Here is a 6,000-nt window from a genome sequence, read left to right on the forward strand (position 1 = left end):
GTGCTTTCTATACTGAGAAAAATTTTAAAACAAAACAAGATAAAAAATGCATTCACATATTCTTAGATGGCACTAGAGATAAAGAACCCACCTGCCAATGCAGGAGACAGAAGAGACGCAGGTTTGATCCCTGGATCAGGAAAATCCCCTGATTTCCCAGGAAAAGGAAATGGAAACACTCTCCAGTATTCTTGCCTGAAACATCCCATGGACAGAGAGGAGCCTGCAGGCTACAGTCCAGGTCGCACAGAGTCAGACACCACTGAAGCAAGTTATCACTCACACACGCAGGTTAACTCATTAATGTATAGGTGCTACAATTAGCTCTATTTTATAGATGAGGGAATTGAGGGAACATTTTGTGGTTTGCCTAAGATCCTACAGAAAGTAAATGGAAAGGCAAGGATTCAAACCCAGGCAATGTAGCTTTAGAGACCTCTCTCCCAACCATACCACTGTATCCCTTTATAACTGGATATACTGTTACAAGATTTTGATCCAGCTTGTTTCTAGGCTTGTTTGATAAACATTTGTAGAGTCCACCAGGAATTATTTGCAAGATGGATATTTTTAAAACCTAAAAGTAAAATTAGGGGAAAAATTTCTGTGTTTCAGATAGCATGGTACTGCCTTGGATAATAATTCCCCAACATGGGCAATGAACTTGTGCTTGAGGGCCTAAGGAGGGAGAAACTCTAGGCTAAAAAATAAAAAGCTGTTTTTACACCAGACACAAGACATAAATAGCTCTCAGATGTCCAGATGAAAATCATGGATTAGCATTTACCTCACTTCTGTATTGAGCACAGCGTGGATTTGGCCTGTCAGTAATGTAGGGTCAGGCTTCTAAAACTTTAATGCACTTGGTTACACCTGTGGCATTGTTAAGGTGTAGGGAGCTTGTTCACAAAGTAACAAACAAATCCCACATCATCTGCTTGAATCTTTGAGTTGATTTCAATTTCCAGTGTTATTCAGAAACAGTGAGAAGTTTTCCTTAAAATGTTAGCAAAATTTTGACAGTTAATATTTTCATGGCAGTTATACATTACCATTTCTGGACTCTGATATACTAATTCTTTCCATGAGCACTTACTTTCTACCTTACAGCTCTAACCTAGGCAGACAACAGAATCACTTTTGCTAATCTTTTCCTAAACTATTGCATCCAAAGTTAGCAATGCATGGCAAATTTTAGTGAAGATTTTACATGGTGAAAAACTTTTATATGTCAGAAATGCTTGCATGTCCTGTTATCCTTAAAAGTTCTTTGGCCTCCTCATAGATGATCATTTTTGTCTGGCCACCCTTCCCCAGACAGCCCAGCCTTATGTGCCTTGTTGCCTGCCTACTTCCCTTCCCAAACTCCAATTTCTCCCTTCTTACAGCAAATAACAAATTCCTTATCAGTGTTTATGATAACACTATGGCTATATTTCTTTGTTTTGTACAGAAAAAATCATCAAAGGCCCAGACTTTCCCTCCCAGCATAACTGATCAAAGTATATCTCTCAAATTAGAAACAATAAGTAAATTTGTAAAAATTCCTTCTTCATAGATTCTCTTGTGGCAATAGTCCAAATAATTTTTTTTTACCAAATCATCAATCTTAATTGTCAAATGAATGCATAGTACAAACCCATATGTGTCACTTTGCAAAGAAAAATTCCACGGGTTCTCAATTATTTACAAAGAAATTATCTCTCATCAAGGCTTTAAAATTAATTTGTGTTTTTAACTGATTGATCTTAGCTTTTAAATAAAATATAAGTATTTTATTTTTATGTATATTATCATATATATTTAAATGTACCTGAATGAAAAACTGTAACCACATACCAAGTTGCTTTTATTTTGGACAGTATTTTTCTTTTTTCTTCCTTTTTCCTTTAATCTTCCTTATTCTTCTCTTTCTTCACGATATTTTTGAACCCTTATTTTCAGTCTACTTGTCTAAACACAAGTGACTGTCTTCCCATATTATTCATTGGAATGGAATGGAAACATAAACAGAACCAAGTGTTTATGTACATATGCAGAAGAGGAGAGACCTATAATCTTCTCATTCAGATACATTCAGGACAGGACTCTACGATCTCAGAGAGCTATAATTAAATAATTTTAGTGATGTCTATATTTGATATTAAAATTTATAGATGAGCAGAAAAGTAAAGATCTATCAAACGATCCTTTTTCAAAAGCAATGAATTCATCCCCAAGTAATACAAGCAGCAGTTCCCAACCTTTTTGGCACCAGGGACTGATTTTATGGAAGACAAGCTTTCCACAGAGGAAGAAGGGGACAGTTCAGGCAGTAATGTGAGCAATGGGGAGTGATGGGGAGCTACAGGTAAAGATGAAGCTTTACTCATTCACTGGCCACTCCCCTCCTGCTCTGCAGCCCAGTTCTGAACAGGGGGTTGGGGACCCCTGTCTTAAAAGATTTCACTATACTTTGTGGTTTAACAGCCAAAAATTAAAATTATTGGTTATTGTTAACTTTACTAGTAGAAGGTAATTATGTTTTCTCTTGAAAAGAGGCATTGTTTTAGAGATCAAATAGTTTACAACTATGTTGTGAAAAATGCATTTGGAAGACTCATTATACTTTTCTCGTTCTTTTGTATTGACATTGCAAGGCAATGCAAAGATTTTTTCATTTCTTAATCAAAAATCATAAATAACTTTCTTAAAGTTATAACATTATTATAAAGTCATAATGAGCCACAAGTATCATGAATTGAATGCAGTATGGTTTATTTAAAAAGTCCTCTGCAAACTAGCTATCACTAATAACTCAGTAGGCACAGTGCCAACTAATCTCTGTGACCTAAATGGAAAAGGTATACAGGTTACATTGGGCTGTTAGAACAATGCAAAGGACTATGCTAATATGTCCAGCCATAGGATGATTATACTGGTAATAATAGTGTTAGTCACTCAGTCATGTCCAGTGCTTTGCAACCCCCTAGACTATAGCCTGCCAGGCTCCTCTGTCCATGGAATTCTCCAAACAAGAATACTGGAGTGAGTAGTCATTCCCTTCTCCAGGGGATCTTCCTGACCCAGGGATTGAACCGGGATCTTTTGCGCTGTGGGCAGATTCTTTACTGTCTGAGCCACCAGGGAAGCTCAAAGATGATTATAGGAGGGATAAAGGAAAATACTTTAAAAAAAACACATACATACATGTTGATTTATGATAAAACCAATACAATATTGTAAAATAATTAGCTTCCAATTAAAGTAAATAAATTTAAATTAAAAATTAAAAAAAAAACACACCAAAATTGCCAGAGTCAAATTACAACTAATATAGCATGTATTCGTATGAAACTGTTTAAATAATGGCCACCTCAGGAATGAAAAATAAATGTTTCTGTTCCTCCTTTCACAACAGTAATTCATTTTTAAGAGAATAATAGAGATAATAACCTGGGTTAGTAAAGAATGTCTGACTTTACATCTCAATACCTACTTTCTAAAATCTCCTGATATCGAATTTTTGCACAGAGCACGTCAGTGGTCTGTGAGTTGGGATGCTGGAAAGTAAACTGAACTGCTATGGACGTCTTTATACGAATCTCTTGTTCCAGGTCTCAGCTTAGCCCTTGGTCTTTCTTTTCACAGTAGGAACAATATTAATACTAACTGTGTTGTGTTTGCCTCAGGGTCCACAAGGACACACCCACTCAATTGCTATTTATCCCTTGGGCTTCTTGCCAATAAATGCTCTGTAGTGCTGAGATCCTAACCTATGGTAACATTTTTCATTTCAAAGATGGAGTCAGCAATAATAATCTGGAAATAATCAAAGAGATGGGGATAGAAGAAATGGCGAATAAGTGTAATGAAAGTGAGGTATAAATGAGAGTACACTGGGAGGCAAAGAAATCAAGTGACACAACGGATAAGAAATGGAAGATTGAAAAACAATGAAAGTATTAAAAACGTAAGGGCCACTGTTGAGAAAATATTCTCGAGGACCTTGAGGCTGTCAATTAGTCTTCCTCACTCAACAAATCTGACCTGTCACTGGAAATCTGTACTCCTTTCCCGAAACGTTTTCTGAAAATGCTGAGGTCAGTAAGTCTGTTCTCCAATAAGACAAGGACGTATACTCTTTGTTATTTCCATTCTTCTCATATTACTGTTAGTCATGACACATGTGCACATGCACACACACACAAACACACACACGTACTCACAGAAAAGGAGCATTTTTCATGAAGTTATGTTAGTATTTTACAGTATGCATTTGTGTATAATTTTGACCTAGGCAATTATGCAGAAGAAATACAGTCAATGTAAGGTAAACTTACAAGACAAATATAAGATTAATGAAGCTCTTTCAGTTCAGTTCAGTTCAGTCACTCAGTCATGTCTAACTCTTTGTGGCCCCATGGACTGCAGTTTGCCAGGCTTTCCTGTCCATCACCAACTCCCAGAACTTAGTCAAACTCATGTCCATTGAGACGGTGATGCCATCCAACCATTTAATCCTCTGTGGTTCCCTTCTCCTCCTGCCTTCAATCTTTCCCAGCATCAGGGTCTTTTCAAATGAGTCAGTTCTTTGCATCAGGTGGCCAAAGTATTGGAGTTTCAGCTGTAGCATCAGTCCTTCCAATGAATATCCAGGACTGAGTTCCTTTAGGATGGACTAGTTGGATCTCCTTGCAGTCCAGTGGACTCTCAAGAGTCTTCTCCAACACCATTGTTCAAAAGCATCAATTCTTTGGTGCTCAGCTTTCTTTATAGTCCAACTCTCACATCCATACATGACTACTGGAAAAATATTAGCTTTGACTAGATGGACGTTTGTTGGTAGAGTAATGTCTCTGCTTTTTAATACGCTATCTAGGTTGGTCATAGCTTTTCTTCCAAGGAGCAAGCCTCTTCTAATTCCATGGCTGCAATCACCATCTACAGTGATTTTACAGCCCAAGAAAATAAAGTCTGCCACTGTTGCCACTGTTTCCCCATCTATTTGCCATGAAGTGATTGGACCAGAGGCCATGATCTTAGTTTTCTGATTGCTGAGTTTTCAAGCCAGATTTTTCATTCTTCTGTTTCACTTTCATCAAGAGGCTCTTTAGTTCTTCTTTGTTTTCTGCTATAAGGGTGGTATCATCTGAATATCTATGGTGATATTTCTCCCAGCAATCTTGATTCCAGCTTGTGTATCATCCAGCCCAGAATTTTGCATGATATACTCTGCATATAAGTTATTTAATCCACAAAATTATCTTTATCATTTATCCAAAGCAATGAAGTAAAATGCTCTTGTCACTATTTCTCTTTTCTTTTCAGTTTTGTTCATGCAACTTAATATATTTCTTATAGTGTATTTTCATGTCTGACAGAGTACACATTCTTCTGTTTATTGAGATTATCATTTAAAATGTAGCTTCTCCTCATTTTCCTGGTTGCTTGGGAGAGTATTTTCTTTTTCTTACTTTTATGCAGTATACTGTACAGTGTTCTTTGCTAAAAGATTTTTAAAAGCTTTTTTTTCTTCATATATATTTCCTGGGTGTAGACTCAAACATAAATTAACGGTCTGATATTTGGTTTTATAACTTGTTAATTCATTGTTCTAGTTTAATAAGAATTTATTTGAATCTTAACACTATTTTAATTTGCATTTCTTCCAGTAGTAGAAGAAATCGTCTTGTGGTGATTTACTTAACTGTACACCTGTGTTAAGTTATTCATCCACTTTGAAAACTTGCTCAATCTAAAGCTACAGTAACATAGACCATCTGGTAATATCATGAGAATATACAAGTAGATCAATAGAACAGGTTTGATAATCAAAAAATAAATTCTTACATTTGTGATACATTGATTTTTCACAAAGGCATCAAGGCAGTTTGATAGGAAAAAGCCAGACTTTTCACCACAACATCCTGGGACAGTAAGATATAACCACACAGATATTTATCCCTTCTCACATCATGCAAACATTAGCTTAAAATGGATAACAGATTTAAATGCAAG

The sequence above is a fragment of the Ovis aries genome, chromosome 2 (assembly GCF_016772045.2).
Source record: "Ovis aries strain OAR_USU_Benz2616 breed Rambouillet chromosome 2, ARS-UI_Ramb_v3.0, whole genome shotgun sequence".
In the NCBI taxonomy this organism is placed as follows: domain Eukaryota; kingdom Metazoa; phylum Chordata; class Mammalia; order Artiodactyla; family Bovidae; genus Ovis; species Ovis aries.